Source organism: Pleurodeles waltl, chromosome 2_1, assembly GCF_031143425.1.
Source record: "Pleurodeles waltl isolate 20211129_DDA chromosome 2_1, aPleWal1.hap1.20221129, whole genome shotgun sequence".
Taxonomy (NCBI): domain Eukaryota; kingdom Metazoa; phylum Chordata; class Amphibia; order Caudata; family Salamandridae; genus Pleurodeles; species Pleurodeles waltl.
In genome coordinates this window covers 42,002,952-42,024,607 of record NC_090438.1, presented here as the reverse complement: position 1 = coordinate 42,024,607, position 21,656 = coordinate 42,002,952, and positions in this window count along the sequence as shown.

The following is a 21,656-nucleotide window of genomic DNA, read 5'->3' as shown; positions in this document are numbered from 1 at the left end:
ACCTACCCTAGCACTGATTCATTCAACTTAATCAGTGCCCGTCCGCGGCTCCCGACGTGATTGAGGTACTATTTTGTTCAGTTTAACTTTAAGTGCCCTGCAAACAGAAGGTGTGTGATTGGCAATAATGTGCCCAGCCAGAATTGCAAAGATGTATTTTCTATAGTTAGCTTTCTTTTATTTTACCAAGTTTTCTTTTCTCACTTTGCACTCATTTTTTCATTTGTTTTTGCTCCTGGCACCTGTTCTAAAAAAGAGGAATATCTTGTTCTAAATATTGTAAAGTGGCATTGTTTCTTTCTTGTGTGTGATTTCTGAAATCAAACCCACTTCAATCCACAACAATCCACCCCACCTCACCCAACACCAATCCACCCCATTCAATCCAATCCACCCCAGACCAATCTGATCCACCCCAGTCTAATCCAAGCCACTCACCCAATCCAATCCTCTCCAATCCACCTCACTCCAATCCTCTCAACCCACCCTCCTACAATCTGCCCCACTTCAATTCGCCCTGCTCCAATTCGCCCCACTCCAATCCAAAACAATCTGCCCCACTGCAATCCAAAACAATCTGCTCTACTCCAATCTTCCGCACTCCAATCTTTCTCACGCCAAACAAAAACAATCTGCCCCACTCCAATCCAAATTAATCTGCCACACTCCAATCTGCCGCACTCAAATCTAAAACAATCTGCTACACTTCAGTCTTCCACTCTCCAATCTGCCCCATTTCATTCCAGAACAGTCTGCCTCACTCCAATCAGCCCCACTCCAATCCAAAACAATTTGCCCCACTCAGTTCAAAACAATCTACCCGACTCCAATCCAAAACAATCTGCCCCACTCCAATCTGCCCCTCCCCACTCCAATTCGCCCCACTCCAGTCCAATCCACCTCACCCTAATCCAGTCCACCCCACTCCCTCCCTAATCCAACCCAATCCAATCCAATCAAATACACCCCACTCAAATCCAAAACAATCTGCGCCACTCCATACAAAATAATTTGCCCCACTCAACAATCTGCCCTGCTCCAATCTGCCCCACTTCAATCCAAATAAACTTTCCCACTCCAATCTGCCCCACTCTAATCCAGAACACTCTGTCCCACTCCATCTGCCCCACTCCAATCCAAAATAATCTGTTCCACTCCAATCTGCCCCACTACAATCCAAAACAATCTACCCTACTCCAGTCCACACCACCCACTCTAATCCACACCACCCCAATCCAAACCACCTCAATCAAATCCACCCCACCTCAATCCAATACACCTTAGTCCAATTCACCCCACTGCATCCCAGTCTACTTCGTCACACCCCTTGCCACTCCATTTCACCCCACCCCAAGACAATCCACACGTCCCATTTCAATCCACCCCACTTCAGTCTAATACACCCTACCCAGCCCACCCCACTCAAATCCACCCTACTCTAATGCAGCCCAATCCACCCACTCTATTCCTATACACCCCACTCCACCCCAATCCAGTACCTCCTACCCCAGTTCAGCCCACCCCACTCAATGCAATCCATCCAGCCCACCACACTTTAATCCACCCCACTTCAGTCCAATTCATCCCACCTCACCCCACTCCAATCTAATCCGCCCCACCCCAATCCAATGCACCCCAACCCAACTAAATCCAATCCACCCCACCCCAATCCAATCCACCTCAATCCAATCCATCCCACCTCAAACCAATCCACTGCACTCAATCCAATTCACCCCAGTCCATTCCACCTCACTCAATTCCACCGACTCTACTCCAGTTCAGGCCACTCGAGTCCACTCCCCTCGGGTCCAGTCCAATCCACTCCTCTACTCCCCTCAAATTGAGCCCACTCCAAACCACCCTACTCTAATCCAATTCACCCCAATACAATCCACCTAACAGCAGGCTAATCCATCCCAATCCATCCCACCCCACTCCAATCCACCACATCCAGTCCAACTACTCTAATCCACCCCACTCCACTCAATCCAACCCGCTCTACCCCAATCCAATCCACCCCACTAACTCAATCCACTTCAACCTATTCCACCCTATTCCATCCAACTCCAATCCACTCTACAGCACTCCAGTCTACGACACTGCACTCTATGACACTCTCTGCCACTGAACCACTGAACTCTACTCCCCTCTACTCAACTCTACAGCACTCTACCGACCCTTCTCCACTCTACGACACTCTACTCCAACAAATCAATCTAGGGCACTCAACAACACTATTGTTTAGCCATGCTGAACAGCAGCCACACTGGTGGACACCTTGGCAAAAACATATTTTCAAAGTCAACAGCTTTTGTATAGGTGAGACCTATTGGCTTTGCCAATGCTTCTTTTAGTTGTTCATCCATCTTGTATCATGTTGTAGGTGCGCATGAAAATGACCTACACATTCACAAACGTCATCACGCATGCGCGCACCCAGAAAATGACTCGGTCACTGTGGTTGCAGCATTTAAATTTTTTGTATTTATTTTTTTGTCTTTTGGTCATGCTGTGCGGCATCTCACCAGTGGTGTTCAGCGTCACCAAAAGGCGTTGAGGAAACTAGTTGGCAACAAAAAGCCAGACCTATTGGCTTTGCTAACGCTTGATTCAGTTTATGGCCTGGGGCAATGGAAAGAGACAAGGGACATTACCAGCTTGGGTAGGAGTGAGAAGCCACTTCACTGTGACCTGGTGAGCCCTGATTTCATTGGCTAGTGGGCTGCAAGGCTCTGCCTTCCAGTCCGGCTGAGATAGCCCCAAGTGCCCGCGCGTGCCACAGGTGGTCTGGGACAGAGTCTCTGGAGTCAAGATGGCGGAGCATGTCTCTGGCTGAGGTATCCAATCCACCTGATAACACACCAAGGCGGAACAGTCAGCTGCACGTTCCCCTGTGACTGAGGAGATGTGCTCTCCAGGGCAGGGTGGCGAGGCTCCATAAAAGAATACAGGAAGGGGCGGAGCACTGCAATCTTTACCCAATCTGCAATATTTACCCACCAAGCCTGGGGAGATTCAATAATGAATGATTCATTTGGCCTCGGGTGTTTATGCGCAAAAGACCAACATTGCCAAGATAGTCCCTTTAATCCTTTTAGTCCTACAGAGAGCACCTGTGCCTTATTCACTAAGTTTTGGTGCCACGCAGCGCAGCAACCAAGTTGTGTTGCTTCAAAGAGGTTGTGAAAAACAGTGCTGCATCTACTAAGATATGGAGCTGTTTTCCTCCCCTCTGCCTAGTGCACTTTTGGCTGAGGTGCGCTAACACACACCCCTGCACCATAGTGCTGTAGAGTGCAGAACACATGCAACATTGGAAAAGGTCTGAGGCAGGCGACCTTTTCTAAAACCTTGTGACTGGATGTGTACATTTTTGGCACAAGGTCCTGTCTAGCCTTTTTTGTAGATAGGGATTTGCATTAAAACCCAATGGGCGGTTGCATGGGAACACCCACTCACCACAAATGGAATGCCCCCTTCACGCAAAGTAGCACCTTACTGTGTGAAACTTTCCAACGTAAATCAAACTTTTTGTGGGAAGACAATCCCAACACCACACTTTGTGCCAGGTGTGCATCTCGTTTGTGATGCAAAGTGGTAGTACATTTCCAGCCGTGTATCTCGCCGACATTCCTGTGCCGTGGCACCTCTCCATCTTGTGGTCCACAGTACGTGTCAAAGTGTCCCCTCCCGGTCATATCAAGATGACCATCGGCCTACCTCTTGCATTTGTGAAAACTCAAACTCTGGCTAACTTAGAGAATTTAGGCCGTCGACTCCTCCTCGTCTGTGACGTTTCATTGTACCACGTGACTAGACTGTATTTTCATGCCTCACTAGAATAAACATTGAGTATGGCCACAGGCAAGAACAGCGCGAGCTCTTCTGAATAAAAGTGTGCTCCTCCCAGGCTGCTTGTCCCAGGGAAAGTCGCACACGATGTAACAACTCCATGCACAGGTGCTGACTGAGAACCTGTTATGGAATTATGAGTCTTTCTGAGTGCATTTAGTTGCAAATGTTTGCTCTTTGCCTAGGTTTGATATGTTTAGGCTTGGTGAGCCATGCACAGCTGTGGTAAATGTATGAAACCCGTCGTCCAGAACCCTTCAACAGACTGTGTTTTCTGGCTGTAAAAGGAGAGCCTTTTCCACTTACCTTAGGAGGCGAACCCATGCCGGAGCGCTCTCTCACTTTCTATACTCTGCACCTTGATGATTAGAACTTTACTGAGTTCTTAATTGATCCTGCACTTTAACTGAGCTTTGTTTTCTGATGTATTCACCAATTGGTTTGGACTAGGTGAGATTGATTCCTGTATGACTAAAAATTCTAACGATAAAACCTCTATGGTTAAGACTTCCCTGCCTGTCATTTTTGTGGGACTAAATGGGATCCGTCATTTGAAATTGTCCTTTAGAGCGCTATAGTTTAGACCGGTACCGCCGGAGCGCCAAAGTCCGTACTGGGGTTACACCGTTCCCGATCCATCAGGCGTGCATAAGACGAGAACTGTGGTTGTGCGTTGCCAATCGTATGCCATGCTATGGAAGACATGGCCTGTCATTGTATAGTATGGAATGGCATGGCATGTCATTGTATAGTATGGAATGGCATGGCATGTCATTGTATAGTATGGAATGGCATGGCCTGTCATTGTATAGTATGGAATGGTATGGCATGTCATTGTATAGTATGGAATGGTATGGCATGTCGTATAGTATGGAATGGCATGGCATGTCATTATATAGTAGGGAATGGTATGGCATGTCATTGTATAGTATGGAATGGTATGGCATGTCATTGTATAGTATGGAATGGTATGGCATGTCATTGGGTATGGAATGGTATGGCCTGTCATTGTATAGTATGGAATGGTATGGCCTGTCATTGTATAGTATGGGATGGTATGGCATGACATTGTATAGTATGGAGTGGTATGGCCTGTCATTGTTTAGTATGGAATGATATGGCCTGTCATTGTATAGTATGGAATGGTATGGCATCTCATTGTATATGTCTAACCTTCACCTGGTGAAGGTTGGGTGCTAAGTTACTTAGTGTGTGGGCACCCTGGCACTAGCCAAGGTGCCCCCACATCGTTCAGGGCAAATTCCCCAGACTTTGTGAGTGCGGGGACACCATTACACGCGTGCACTATACATAGGTCACTACCTATGTATAGCGTCACAATGGTAACTCCGAACATGGCCATGTAACATGTCTAAGATCATGGAATTGTCACCCCAATGCCATTCTGGCATTGGGGAGACAATTCCATGATCCCCGAGTCTCTAGCACAGACCCAGGTACTGCCAAACTGCCTTTCCTGGGGTTTCACTGCAGCTGCTGCTGCTGCCAACCCCTCAGACAGGTTTCTGCCCTCCTGGGGTCCAGCCAGGCTTGGCCCAGGAAGGCAAAACAAAGGACTTCCTCAGAGAGAGGGTGTTACACCCTCTCCCTTTGGAAAAAGGTGTCAGGGCTGGGGAGGAGTAGCCTCCCCCAGTCTCTGGAAATGCTTTGATGGGCACAGATGGTGCCCATCTCTGCATAAGCCAGTCTACACTAGTTCAGGGATACCCCAGCCCTGCTCTGGCGCGAAACTGGACAAAGGAAAGGGGAGTGACCACTCCCCTGACCTGCACCTCCCAGGGTAGGTTCCCAGAGCTCCTCCAGTGTGCTCCAGACCTCTGCCATCTTGGAAACAGAGGTGCTGCTGTCACACTGGACTGCTCTGAGTGGCCAGTGCCAGCAGGTGACGTCAGAGACTCTTTCTGATAGGCTCTTACCTATATTGCTAGCCTATCCTCCTTCCTAGGTAGCCAAACCTCCTTTTCTGGCTATTTAGGGTCTCTGCTTTGGGGAATTCTTTAGATAACGAATGCAAGAGCTCATCAGAGTTCCTCTGCATCTCTCTCTTCACCTTCTGCCAAAGGATCGACCGCTGACTGCTCAGGACGCCTGCAAAACCGCAACAAAGTAGCAACGACGACTATTGCAACCTTGTATCGCTGATCCTGCCGCCTTCTCGACTGTTTCCTGGTGGTGCATGCTCTGGGGGTAGCCTGGCTCCTCTCTGCACCAGGAGCTCTGAAGAAATCTCCCGTGCGACGACGGAAACCTCCCCCTGCAACTGCAGGCAAAAAAAGACTGCATCACCGGTCCTCTGGGTCCCCTCTCAGCACGACGAGCGTGGTCCCTGGAACTCAGCAACTCTGTCCAAGTGACTCCCACAGTCCAGTGACTCTTCAGTCCAAGTTTGGTGGAGGTAAGTCCTTGCCTCCCCACGCTAGACTGCATTGCTGGGTAACGCGTGATTTGCAGCTGCTCCGGCTCCTGTGCACTCTTCCAGGATTTCCAAGCACAGCCAAGCCTGGGTCCCCAACACTCTAACCTGCAGTGCACAACCTTCTGAGTTGTCCTACGGCGTCGCAGGACTCCCTTTTGTGTCTTCGGGTGAGCTCCGGTTCACTCCTCTTCCAAGTGCCTGTTCCGGTACTTCTGCGGGTGCTGCCTGCTTCTGTGAGGGCTCCCTGACTTGCTGGGTGCCCCCTCTGTCTCCTCATCCAAGTGGCGACATCCTGGTCCCTCCTGGGCCACAGCAGCATCCAAAAACCCTAATCGCGACCCTTGCAGCTAGCAAGGCTTGTTTGCGGTCTTTCTGCGTGGGAACACCTCTGCAAGCTTCTTCACGACGTGGGACATCCATCCTCCAAAGGGGAAGTTTCTAGCCCTCTTCGTTCTTGCAGAATCCACAGCTTCTACCATCCGGTGGCAGCTTCTTTGCACCCTCAGCTGGCATTTCCTGGGCATCTGCCCTCTCTCAACATTGTCGCGACTCTTGGACTTGGTCCCCTTGTTTCACAGGTACTCAGGTCCGGAAATCCACTGTTGTTGCATTGCTGGTGTTGGTCTTCCTTGCAGAATTCCCCTATCACGACTTCTGTGCTCTCTGGGGAATATAGGTGCACTTTACACCTACTTTTCAGGGTCTTGGGGTGGGCTATTTTTCTAACCCTCACTGTTTTCTTACAGTCCCAGCGACCCTCTACAAGCTCACATAGGTTTGGGGTCCATTTGTGGTTCGCATTCCACTTTTGGAGTATATGGTTTGTGTTGCCCCTATACCTATGTGCTCCTATTGCAATCTATTGTAACTTTACACTGCTTGCATTACTTCTTTTTGCTATTACTGCATATTTTTGGTATTGTGTACATATATCTTGTGTATATTTGTCATCCTCATACTGAGGGTACTCACTGAGATACTTTTGGCATATTGTCATAAAAATAAAGTACCTTTATTTTTAGTTTATCTGTGTATTGTGTTTTCTTATGATATTGTGCATATGACACCAGTGGTATAGTAGGAGCTTTGCATGTCTCCTAGTTCAGCCTAAGCTGCTCTGCTATAGCTACCTTCTATCAGCCTAAGCTGCTAGAAACACCTATTCTACACTAATAAGGGATAACTGGACCTGGTACAGAGTGTAAGTACCCCTTGGTACCCACTACAAGCCAGGCCAGCCTCCTACAGTATGGCCTGTCATTGTATAGTATGGAATGGTATGGCATGTCATTGTACAGTATGGAATGGTATGGCCTGTCATTGTACAGTATGGAATGGTATGGCATGTCATTGTATAGTATGGAATGGCATGGCCTGTCATTGGTTAGTATGGAATGGCATGGCATGCCATTGTATAGTATGGAATGGCATGGCCTGTCATTGTATAGTATGGAATGGTATGGCCTGTCATTGTATAGTATGGAATGGTATGGCCTGTAATTGTATAGTATGGAATGGTATGGCATGTCATTGTATAGTATGGAATGGTATGGCCTGTCATTGTATAGTATGGAATGGTATGGCCTGTCATTGTATAGTATGGAATGGCCTGTAATTGTATAGTATGGAATGGCATGGCCTGTCATTGTATAGTATGGAATGGTAAGGCATGTCATTGGTTATGGAATGGTATGGCATGTCATTGTATAGTATGGAATGGTATGGCATGTCATTGTATAGTATGGAATGGTATGGCCTGTAATTGTATAGTATGGAATGGTATGGCATGTAATTGTATAGTATGGAATGGCATGGCTTGTCATTGGTTAGTATGGAATGGTATGGCATGTCATTGGTTAGTATGGAATGGTATGGCATGTCATTGGTTAGTATGGAATGGTATGGCATGTCATTGTATAGTATGGAATGGTATGGCCTGTCTTTGTATAGTATGGAATGGTATGGCATGTCATTGGTCAGTATGGGGCACAGGGACACAGGGAATTCTCCCACTGGAAGCAAACATATCTATTTCTGGAAAACCAATCTTTAGGCAAATTATCTTGATTACTTGAAGGCTCAGGCAAAACCCTGAGAAGATGGCAATACTCTGCTGGGCCTGTCTTCCCCCACATTTCCCACACCCCTGCTACGGGTTGCTGTCAGGGAGCAGATATTCTTCTCTGCCCCTCAAAAATCAGTCCTGCTAATAAAGTTGGACTCATTGAACCTGTTCAGCTAGGACTTGGTGATAAGATTCTCTATTTTTATCACAATACAGTCCTGCTGTATTCTAGATTAAAAAGGGGAAACATTCAAGACAGCTGTAGTGACTGCCTCCAGTTACCTCCAATTCCGGAACAAGAAGATGGGGCTATTTCCTCCGAATTTCCCTGGATTCTAGTGCTATTCCACAACCATAAATGCTGGTATCCATCATGATGATCCTTAACCAAGGGGGATGAAGGGAAATCCCCAAACTTAAATAACTTGGACCGAGCCACCATGTTAGTTCCCTCCTTACGCTATGGTTGAAAGGTGTCAGAGAATCACAAATGTTCTAGCTTATGCGACAAGAATTTTCAATTCTATTAAGGACACGTAGGAGAGGATTATGCTTATCTCTTATCTTTACTGCAACATACAGCAGCCAATAACAAAGTAAAAAACACGAAACTACATTTCCTATCAACACCAGCCTCGTAATGACCCTCCAATCAGGCTGCACTATTACTTATAAAGTCTGAAGCAAGCAAAGTCGGTCCTCTTTCTTTGTACGTCTCAACCAGATAACTGAACCTTATTATCCTTGATATCTGAGTCCATTAATCACATATTCCCAACTGGAACCAAGACCGAAATGCGCAACGGTGCAGGAAAACTCAGGGAGATTCCAAGGCATCTCAGAATGAATCGGCATCCATCAGGTGGATTTCTCATCTAAAGGAAGAAAAACAAATGGTAAAATCCTGAAAATATCAAGACTTGAATACATTTGAACCATATATTGCAATTGGCTAAGAATTCATAATATATGTCATATCGGGTGGGAAAAGAACCCCTTTGATTCTTAGATATCAATAATCAACATTCCCGGGCGGGATAATCCTCGCCTCCGTGTCCTTAATAGAATTGAAAATTCTTGTTGCGTAAGCTAGAAAATTTTGGATTCTATGTCAGGACCGGAGGCTTCTGATTATGCTAGTTCAAAGCTGAGCAATCACATTAGAAACAACATCAACAATTGGTTTATGATAGAACAATTTAAAGGTGGAATCTGATGACCAATCAGCTTCTGTCATTATATCCTCCAATCTGGACCCTGCATTGAAGGCTTTAGAAGCCATAGCACCCTGAACAGAGTAAGCCCCAAAAATGGAAGCATCTATGCCTGCTTCTTGCAGCAACCATCCGACCCATCTCGCCAGAGTCGCTGAAGAAACTGGACCAAAAGGTTTTTGCAAAGAAATTAACAATTGTCCATGTACATCTCTTCTCAACTCTCTAGTAACATCTTCATATGACTTTAAACAATTTACCACACAAAGTTTGGAATTATCGCTGAAAGCTGGATAGCTAATATATTTGGAATTCGATTTTGTTCGTTTAGAAATGCGAAAAGATACTCCAGAAGGAGTAAAAACTCTACCTGCAATGTCCAAGGCCTTGACATCCGAAACTCTCCTGCATTAGATTAAACAAAGCAGCATTGTCAATTTTGCTGATAGCTGTTTTCGTGAAAGGGCCTCATTAGCTGGCCAAGCCACAAAAAAATTTAAAATGACATTTGCATCCCAAAGAGATTAATATTTTGGAAGAGGAGGCCGAATCCTACGAACACCGTGGAACAATTTTCAAATCAATGGGTGTTCCCCTACTGGGTTGCCTTCAACATGAGGATGTTTAGCAGAAATGGCTCATTCACTGTCCTGTATGCCAGTCCCTAAGCTGCAACGTGAGACAAGAAATTCGCTATCATTTGCACTGGGGCCCCCATGGCAACAATCTAACCATCTCCTCCAGGCGGAGGTGTATCTTTTATGCGTACTAGGTGCCAGGGATAGGGAAAGGAAGAAACTAGTGTCTTCTGAAATTCTCGTACCCTGAGAAGACTCCCCGAGATTCTCCAAGCCATGAGAACCAATTGGTTCTCTAGGATCAGGGGATGAGGATTCCGCAGTGGATCTAATAAGAGGTCCCATGATGGAAGGATTCGCACCGGAGCAGCGCAGCACAAGTTCAGAGCCATCGGAAACCAAGCTTGTGTTTTCCAATATGGTGTTACCAGAATCAATTCTGCTTCCTGGTGATTAGTTTGCAAGAGAACCTGCTGGATTATAGAGAAATGCAGATCCCCTTCCCAATTCTGAAGAAACGCATCCGAGCTGAGGGCATTCGGATCTGGTCTCCAAATGAAAAAGAGTGGGAGATGAGTGTTCAGACAGAAAGCAAAAAGATCTATTTTGCAAGGACCCCAGAGTTGATTCAGAAACTGAAATATTCTGGGATGGCTCTGCCAATCGCTGGCATCTCTCAGATGCCTGGAATTCCAGTCTGCCACTAAATTCACCTTCCCCGGAATATATTCAGCTGACACAGAGATCTGATGAGCCAAGCAAAAATGCCAAAAGTCTTTGGTAATCTTGCCAACATCTTAGATCGAGTTGCCCCCAGCTTGTTGATATATCGAACCGCGGAAATATTGTCCATCCTGAGGAGAACACAGCATTTTGATTTGGACGGGGACAAGGTCTTCACTGCGAATGATCCCACTAGGAGTTCTAGGCAATTGATATGGAGTTTGAGTTCCTCCGGAGACCAACGACCCCCCATCTCTATCTGGCCACACCTGGCACCCCAGCCCCATCTGCTGGCATCTGATTCTATGGCCACTTCTGGAACCGAGGCAAAAATCGCTCTGCCATTCCAAGCGTCCATATGATTCAGCCACCATTGAAGCTCCGTCCGGGCTTCGTGGGAGAGAACAATCGATTTGGAGTATGTCAAGCCCTTCCTTAGATAAAGGATCTTCAGCCTGTGCAGGGCACGGTAGTGTAGAGGGCCCGGAAAGATGGCCTGGATAGATGACGACAGGAGGCCCACCAGGCGGGCAAGTACCCTCGAGGAAATCGAAGGAGCTAACAAGGCTTTCTTCAACTCTTTCTTTATAGCAAGCCTTCTGGTCAATAGCAACTTCAGAGCTGCAATGGAATCTATTCTGAATCCTAATAATTCTATGTTCTGAACAGGGAGAAGTTGAGACTTTTCTAAATTTATAATGAAGCCGAGATCCTGAAGGAGCTGCATCGTCCAAGACAGATGGAGATGAGCAAGGCGCTCTTCCTGAGCCATAATGAGAATGTCGTCTAGATAAATAATCAGACAAACTCCTTTTTCCTGTAACCATTGCATCACCGAGCGCATTACTTTCGTGAAGCACCACAGTGCCGAAGAAAGACCAAAAGAGAGGGCTGAGAATTCGTAGCAATGATTTTGCCAAAAGAATTGAAGAAATCTGCGATGTGGAGCATATATTGGAATGGTCAAATAAGCATCTTTGAGATCTAGACGGACCATCCAGTCTCCCTCTTGTAAAAGATCTCTGAGAAGATGGATACCTTCCATCTTGAAGTGTCGATATATTATCCAAGCATTGAATTGTTTCAGATTGAGGACTAAACGGGACCCGCCTCCCTTTTCCTGGACGAGAAAAAGTGTGTTGATGAAGCCTCTTGGGTGGGGGCACGATTCCACAATAGCGCCTTTTTGTAATAGCGCTTTTAACTCTTGATCTATAAAAAACATCTCTTGTTGGGAAAAAAGGAGAGGAGGGAGAATCTCGGATTGTTGTGGTTCGGAGTAAAACTCTAGATGGTATCCTGAAATTGTGTCTAACACCCAGGCGTCTTGAGTAATCAAAAGCCAATAACCTCCTCAGCGAGGTCCCCTGGGGTTACGACCCTTGTAGCCACGACTTCTGTTGGGGTAGAAGTTGGGATTGGATTGATAGTTGGAATCCCCACGGTTTCTCTGATAAAGGCGTGAGGGCTGCGAAGAAAAGCGGCCTGACGAGCGACCTGTGAAACGCATGGCTCTATGAAAAAGGCCACTCTCAAACACTTTTTTTAATAGAAGTCTGGGCCTTGTCTAAAGCTGAAAAGGTAGCAACGTATTTGGCAAGATCTTTCACAAACTTATCGCAAACAAAAAACCTTTAGCCGCTGGTCCAGCATCCGCTAAAGCCATTTCAGACAACTTTGGGTCAATGCGAAGTAGGAAGGATTTTCTGCGTTCGGTAGACAATGAACAATTTGCGTTACCCAGCAGGCAAATGGCTCTGTGTGCCCACTCCAGCAAGGTGTCAGGGTCGATGGGTTCCTGCGAATCCTTAGCTTGGATTGTCCAAGATTTTTGTAAGGGGACCCGAGATGTCCAACAGTTTATCTTGGCAACCACGCCAGGCTCTATCAATACCCTTTTTTGGGTCTCTGGAGAATTTTTAAAGAAAAGTGATCATATGCGGATCCAATTCCGGAGTCGCTGCTACCTTTCCCTCGAGGGCTGGCTGTAGGAAGGTAGCCCCTTTCTAGCCTTGTTACCCCCACTTTTGGCCTGTTTGTGAGTATATGTCAGGGTGTTTTTACTGTCTCACTGGGATCCTGCTAGCCAGGGCCCAGTGCTCATAGTGAAGACCCTATGTTGTCAGTGTGTTTGTTATGTGTCACTGGGATCCTGCTAGCCAGGACCCCAGTGCTCATAGTATGTGCCCTGTATGTGTTCCCTGTGTGGTGCCTAACTGTCTCACTGAGGCTCTGCTAACCAGAACCTCAGTGGTGATGCTCTCTCTGCTTTCCACATTTGTCACTAACAGGCTAGTGACTAAATTTACCAATTCACATTGGCATACTGGTACACCCATATAATTTCCTAGTATATGGTACTGAGGTACCCAGGGTATTGGGGTTCCAGGAGATCCCTATGGGCTGCAGGATTTCTTTTGCCACCCATAGGGAGCTCTGACAATTCTTACACAGGCCTCCCAGTGCAGCCTGATTGAAATAACGTCCACGTTATTTCACAGCCATTTACCACTGCACTTAAGTAACTTATAAGTCACCTATATGTCTAACCTTCACCTGGTGAAGGTTGGGTGCAAAGTTACTTAGTGTGAGGGCACCCTGGCACTAGCCAAGGTGCCCCCACATCATTCAGGGCAAATTCCCCGGACTTTGTGAGTGCGGGGACACCATTACACATGTGCACTGTACATAGGTCACCACCTATGTATTGCGTCACAATGGTAACTACGAACATGGCCATGTAACATGTCTAAGATCATGGAATTGTCACCCCAATACCAGCACAGAGCCCAGGTACTGCCAAACTAACGTTCCGGGGTCTCCACTGCAGCTACTGCTGCTGCCAACCCCTCAGACAGGTTTCTGCCCCCCTGGGACCTGGGCAGCCCGGTCCCAGGAAGGCAGAACAAAGGGTGCCCTCTGAGAGAGGGTGTTACACCCTCTCCCTTTGGAAACAGGTGTGAAGGGCCTGGGAGGGGTAGTCTCTCCTGGCCTCTGGAAATGCTTTGAAGGGCACAGATGGTGCCCTCTCTGCATAAACCAGTCTACACCGGTTCAGGGATCCCCCCAGCCCTGCTCTGACGCGAAACTGGACAAAGAAAAGGGGAGTGACCATTCCCCTGACCAGCACCTCCCAGGGGAGGTGCCCAGAGCTCCTCCAGTGTGTCCCAGACCTCTGCCATCTTGGATGCAGAGGTGTGAGGGCACAATGGACAGCTCTGAGTAGCTAGTGCCAGCAGGTGATGTCAGAGACCCCTCCTGATAGGTGCTTACCTTTCTCAGTAGCCAATCCTCCCTCTGTGGGCTATTTAGGGTCTCTGCTGTGGGCATCTCACCAGATAACGAATGCAAGAGCTCACCAGAGTTCCTCTGCACTTCCCTCTTCGACTTCTGCCAAGGATCGACCGCTGACTGCTCCAGGACGCCTGCATAACCGCAACAAAGTAGCAAGAAGACTACCAGCAACATTGTAGCGCCTCATCCTGCCAGCTTTAGCGACTGTTTCCTGGTGGTGCATGCTCTGAGGGCTGTCTGCCTTCACCCTGCACTGGACCCTGCACTGGAAACCAAGAAGAAATCTCCTGTGGGTCGACGGAATCTTCCCCCTGCTAACGCAGGCACCAAACTTCTGCATCACCGGTCCTCTGGGTCCCCTCTCATCCTGACGAGCGTGGTCCCTGCAACACAGGAGCTGGGTCCAAGTGTCCTCGACAGTCCAGTGGCCCTTCTGTCCAAATTTGGTGGAGGTAAGTCCTTGCCTCCCCACGTCAGACAGTAATCCTGTGTACTGCGTGAACTGCAGCTGCTCGGGCTTCTGTGCACTTTTGCAAGACTTCCTTTGTGCACAGCCTAGCCGAGGTCCCCAGCATTCCGTCCTGCATTGCCCAACTTGCTGAGTTGGACTCTGACGTCGTGGGACCCTCCTTTGTGACTCTGAGTCGACCGCTGTCCTCAGATCTTCTGAGTGCCTGTTCAGGTACTTCTGCAGGTGCTGTCTGCTTCTGCATGGGCTCTCTGTGTTGCTGAGAGCCCCCTCGGTCTTCTCCTCCAAGGGGTGACCTCCTGGTCCTTCCTGGGCCCTAGCAGCACCCAAAATCCTCAACCGCGACTCTTGCAGATAGCGAGGTTTGTTTGTGGTATTTCCGCATGGAAACAACTCTGCATCCTCCAGCACGCTGTGGGACATCTTTTGACCAAAGGAGAAGTTCCTGGCACCTTCCGTTGTTGCAGAATCTTTTGCTTCTTCAACCCAGAGGCAGCCCTTTTGCACCTTCATCCGGGGTTTAGTGGGCTCCTGGCCCCCCCTGGACACTTGCGTGACTCTTGGACTTGGTGCCCTTCCTCTACAGGTCCTCAGGTCCAGGAATCCGTCTTCAGTGTTTTGCAGTCAGTTGTTGTCCTTGCAGAATCCCCTATCTCGACTTTACTGTCTTTCTGGGGTAGTAGGGTAACTTTACTCCTACTTTTCAGGGTCTTGGGGTGGGGTATCTTGGACACCCTTAGTGTTTTCTTACACTCCCAGTGATCCTCTACACACAACCCTAGGCCTGGGGTCCATTCGTGGTTCGCATTCCACTTTTGGAGTATATGGTTTGTGTTGCCCCTAGGACTATTTTTCACTATTGCATTCTATTGTGATTCTACATTGTTTGCACTACTTTTCTAACTTTTACTTATCTGTTTTTGGTTTGTGTGTATATAATTTGTGTATATTACTTCCCTCCTAAGGGAATATATCCTCTGAGATACTTTTGGCATATTGTCACTAAAATAAAGTACCTTTATTTTTAGTAACTCTGAGTATTGTGTTTTCTTATGATGTAGTGCTATATGATATAAGTGGTATAGTAGGAGCTTTGCATGTCTCCTAGTTCAGCCTAAGCTGCTCTGCTATCGCTACCTCTATCAGCCTAAGCTGCTAGAACACCTCTATTATACTAATACGGGATAACTGGACCTGGCACAAGGTGTAAGTACCACAAGGTACCCACTATAAGCCAGGCCAGCCTCCTACATTGGTGGTGCAGCGGTGGGATAAGTACTTGTAACTGCTTTACCACTTTGTCATTGGTACTGTTCATGAGAAAAACATATACCAAATATTTCTATATATAAACATTGAACCAAAACAGTTTACTGTTCTGCTCTAAAACTTTCTACAACGTTTCTGAAAAGTTCTGAAAACTTTTAAAAGTTTTCAAAAAGTCTGAAAACTTTTTTCCTCTGTGCTTTCAAAAGTTCTAAAACTTTTTCTCTCTCTGTCTTAAACCTTTTCTATCATGTCTGCAGTAGAGCTCACTCCCAAAATTGTTCAAGCAACCTATGAGAGTTTAAACTTTAAAAGTTTGAAGGGTCTCTGCATAGAAAGCGGTTTAAGCTTTGGTGAAAATCCTACAAAAGACTTTGGCCCTCATTACAACCCTGGCGGACAATGTACCGCCCACAGTATTCCAACAGGCCAATCCGCCACCTTTTCCTGGGCGGATTCACCACAAACAAAAACACGGCGGAAACAAGACTTGGAAGGAAAAACGCTCACCTCTACACACCCCATGAGGAACCAGGACGCCATGGAGCCAGAACTCCATATTCTACCTGCCTTTGTCTTCCTGCTCCTCTACCAGGAGCACGAACGCCGGCGGCGAAGACCACGGTGAGTACTGCACCTATGACACAGGGGAGGGGGGAGGGAAAAGAGAGTGACACACACATGCAACACCCCACCCTCACCCACTACAACACACACACTAATACATGTTGATACATTACAGTTACAACCCCCCAAACCTCCTGGAAGAATGCAAAGACAAAAGGAAATGATTGTAACGATTGTAATCAATTAAAATACAGTACTCAAAAATACACTATTAACAAATATATACCAAGAATACAAGTCCAGGTACTGCATCATTTATAGTCCGTACCACTGGGCCCAAAATGCATGGGCGAAGCCCACACAAGATACCCAATCAAAATGGAGAGAACACTGCAGGGGGATCAGATAGAAATACAGCAGGCACCTCAGGGGGAAGGGAAGGGGGGGCACCTCAGCCGGATGAGTGCACGACGCCAGATCCAAGAGGGGGCTCCTTGCCCATTGATGTATCCTGGGGAGTGCAAAGCCACAGTCTCTCAAGTCTCTCCAGTGGGTGGGTTGCCCACTGCTTTATCCTGGGGAGTGCAAAGCCACAGTCTCACAAGTCTCTCAAGTGGGTGGGTTGCCCACTGCGTTATCCTGGGAGTGCAAAGCCACAGTCTCTCAAGTCTCTCCAGTGGGTGGTTTACCCACTGCTTTATCCTGGGGAGTTCAAAGCCACAGTCTCACAAGTCTCTACAGTGGGTGGGTTGCCCACTGCTTTATCCTGGGGAGTGCATAGCCACAGTCTCTCCAGTGGGTGGTTTGCCCACTGCTTTATCCTGGGAGTGCAAAGCCACAGTCTCTCAAGTCCTTTCAGTGGGTGGTTTGCCCACTGCTTTATCCTGGGGAGTGCAAAGCCACAGTCTCTCAAGTGGATAACAGTCTCCACTGGTTCTGGAGGGGACTTTGTGCCCAGAGTGCTTCATCCTGCCAAGGACAGAGGTAGTGGATGCCTTTCTCCACTGGTTCTGGAGGGGGCTTTGTGCCCAGAGTGCTTCATCCTGCTCGTGGAGGATTCAGTAGCGGCGGTGCTTGCGGCGCTCATTGGCCTGCGGTGCTGGTGGGTGGCTCAGTGAGTGTGCTGCTGGCTGCTTGTCCTGGGCAGCGGTGCTGGTGGCGACGGTGTCCTTGGCAGCGGTGCTGCTGGCAGCGGTGTCCTGGGCAGCGGTGCTGGTGGTGGCGGCGTCCTTGGCAGCGGTGCTGCTGGCAGCGGTGTCCTGGGCAGCGGTGCTGGTGGTGGCGCTGTCCTTGGCAGTGGTGCTGCTGGCGGCGGTGTCCTTGGCAGCGGTGCTGGTGGCGGTCTTGTCCGCCGTGCAGGTTGGCGGCGACTTCCCTTTCTTTCTGTGCCCCTTCCCAACCTTGGATGGTGGCGCAGCTGTTTCACACTCCCAACTGTAGTCCTGGGAGAGCCCTTGGTGGCAGGTGTTTTACCCTTCTCCCTCTGGGCGGTGGCCAACTTCTTATGCTTCTGAGGTGGGGGACTGTCCGCGGTCTGGCTTCTTGGCACACTGGCTGCCCTGCTGCTTGGCGCACTCCAACAGCCGGTTACTGCGGGCACCACTGGTCCCGCAGATGTTGTGGCTGAGGTGCTAGGTTGGGACCTGGAGAGTCGGGCCCTAGGGGACTGAAGGGGTGGGGGAGGTGAGGGGAAGAGGTCAAGTTTGGACAGGAAAAGTTTTTTAGACACACTGGGAAGGGTAGATGGAGGGGGTTTGGGAGTGGAGGAAGAGGTAGTGGATGTAGGAGGTGTACGTTTGCTGACTGGGTGAAGGTGCATGGGCTGGAGGCTGTCGTGAGGTGGATGGCTGTTGGGTGGGTGTGTGACTGCGTTTGTGTACCTTGGGAGGTGGGCTCACAGACACACTGGGAGAGGACACAGGGGATGTGTGAATGGTAGTGGGGGTGGTGAGTGCACGTGAGCGGTGTGTGGTGATGGGTGTGCTGGTGATGGACATACTGGATGAAGATGTAGTGCATGCAGGTGTGAGTGGAGACGTGACAGGGAAGGAGGAGGGAGAAGAGGAGGAGGGGGACACAGTGGAGGCAGTGGCTGTTGGTATGTCTGCATGGGTATGATGCTTGTGTGAGTGCCTGTGGGATGTGTGGTGCTTATGTTTGCCAGAGCCACCCTTGTGTGTTGAGGTGTGTGCATGCTGTTCTGATGGTGTGCTTGGGATAGGCTGAGGTACAGGGGTTTGGGTCTGGGTGGAGGAAGTTGGAGGAGGGAGGCTGGACACAGGGACAATGGCTGCCATCAGTGCTGAGGGCAGAGTCTGAAAAGCTCACTGTTGGGCTGCCTGACCAGAATGAATGCCCTCCAGGTATGCATTGGTCTGTTGCAACTGCCTCTCTACACCCTGGATGGCATTCAGAATGGTAGACTGCCCAACAGTGAGGGATCTGAGGAGGTCAATGGCGTCCTCACTGAGGGCAGCAAGTCTGACAGGGGCAGGGGCTGAGGTGCCTGGGGCGAAGGAGATGCCAACCCTCCTGAGTGAGCGGCCACGGGGCACACGCTGAGGGGCTGCTGGGAGGGCGGTGCTGATAGGGGGGGTGGCGGCTGTACCTGTTGATGCGGGGGGCACAGAGGTGCCCACCACCGCAAGGGAGCTCCCATCAGAGGAGGAGTCCGTGTCGCTGGTCTCAGCTCCTGTCCCCGCCGTGGAGCTCCCCTCGCCCTCCGTCCCCCTGGTGCCTTCAGACTCCGTTGTCTCGCCCTCCAGGGCCATGTGGGATGCAGCTCCCACCTGGTCCAGTGTCACTGCTCCTCCGCCTGATGATGCTATTGCACACAAGAACAGGGAGACCAAAAAAAAGGGGGGGGGAGACAGAAGAAAGACATGTTGAGTGCATGTAATACCGCTACAGTTGGCGGACACTACAGACACAGAAGACCTCTGCACTACGCCGTGCACTTAGAGTTCCCTAATTAATCACAGGGACATGGGGTACAAGGCCTATGCCCGATTGCTGAACACATGGAAATCACACAAGCCTGACTAGGTGTAGTTGGCTCTGAACACTGGTGGGGTGCCATATGGCCTGCCTTACGAAGGGACCTTGCCTTCTAAACTCGCCCTGGCCTAGGGGAACCCACAGCCCACCTCCCCCACCCAGACACCTCGTAATGCGCACTGATTCAGCTGAATGAGAGTGTACTCACCCCCTTGTGGCTGCTGTGATGCTCTCAAGCGCCCATCCAACTCCAGATACGCTACCGCCAGGATCCAGAACATCAGGGGGGTCATGGTGCGATGGGCACCCCTCCCACGTTGGGAGGCCATCCCCATCTGGGCCTCCGCCGTCTTCTTGCTCCAGCGGCGAGTGTCCTCCCATCTTTTCCGGCAGTGGGTGCTCCGTCTGTGGTGGACCCCCAGGGTCCGGACGTCCTTGGCGATGGCACGCCAAATATCCTTCTTCTGGTGGGCGCTGACCTACAGGAATAGTACAGGGGAAAAGGAGAAGATATAACCGTCCACACCGTCACACTCATTGGCCGGTGTTCCTACCCTTGCCATGACGCACATGCACTCACCGTCGTTTCATGTACGCCTCATTCTCCCCCCCTATCTTCCATCCACACCACTCCACACAGGCATTGCCCATACAGCATGCTCACAGTGTACTTACCTGTTTGTCTGGAGGACCGTAGAGTAGCATGTACTGGGGTAGGACCCCATCCACTAGTTTCTCCAACTCCTCCGTGGTGAAGGCAGGGGCCCTTTCCCCAGACACATGAGCAATTGTCTCTTCCAGACTGAGGTCACAGCAGCACTTGCAGTGTAGGTCCTCTCCTGTCAAAGATAAGGTATCAAGTGAGTGAACAGATAGAAAATGGCGGTCACGTCCGCGGCGGTGTGTACAGTCATCGCCGGCGTAAATCACCATTGGCTCCTGGGACCCATAGGGTCCGATGTTAACCAATGCAGGATTGCGCTGCGGTCTTCGACCGCCTACCGCAACGGTGTACAACGCCAGCGCAGTTACCTCATATTCCCTTGTCCCACATTACAGGTCAGGCAGACACCATTTCAGGGGTCCACATGGCATTATTTTTAAATGCGTCACACATATCTAGGCCTTGCATACACATTAAGATAGGGACATAGCGGATTGAAAAATGTGTGCAATAAAGTTGTGTTTTCGTACCTCAGTGTTGGCTGACCCTCTGCTCGCTGTTCTCCTCCATAGAGCACGTCCGCTGGGGCAGGTGAGGAGATGCCGGCATCCTCCGGTGTACAGAGCGCTGGTGGACCTGTCGACAATGGAAGAGCGACATGTAATTGTCACCTACAGACTGGACAGTGCCACAATCCAGGAATTGTGTGCCCAGTTGGAGCCGGACCTGATGTCAGCTATCCGCCATCCCACAGGTATCCCCCCTCTAGTGCAGGTGCTGTCAGTACTCCATTTCCTGGAAAGTGGATCTTTTCAGACGACAGTGGCCATAGCATCAGGGATGTCCCAGCCTATGTTCTCCAACGTGTTGTCCAGAGTGTTGTCTGCCCTGCTGAAACACATGCGCAGCTACATCGTTTTCCCTCAGGTGGAGGATTTGCCAACAGTGAAAGGTGACTTCTATGGCCTGGGACATATCCCCAACATCATTGGTGCCATTGATGGGACACATGTGGCCTTGGTCCCCCCCCACAGGAGTGAACAGGTGCACAGAAACCGGAAGAGTTACAATTCGATGAATGTGCAGATGGTGTGTTTGGCTAACCAGTACATCTCCCATGTGAATGCTAAATTTCCTGGCTCAGTGCATGACGCTTACATTCTGAGGAATAGAGGCATCCCTTATGTGATAGGGCAACTCCAGAGGCACCGTGTGTGGCTATTAGGTGAGTACATGGACCCTATACAGTGTGACTAGGTGTCTGGGGTTGTCCCTAAGGGTTAGTGTGTGTCTAACAGTTGTCCCTCGACATTTGCAGGTGACTCTGGCTACCGCAACCTGTCAAGGCTACTGACTCCAGTGAGAAATCCCAGAACAAGGGCAGAGGAACGCTACAATGAGGCCCGTGGGCAAACTAGGAGGGTTATAGAGAGGACCTTCACCTCCTGAAGGCCAGGTGCAGGTGCATCCATATGACACGTGGATCCCTATTCTACTCACCAAAGAAGGTGTGCCAGATCATCGAGGCCT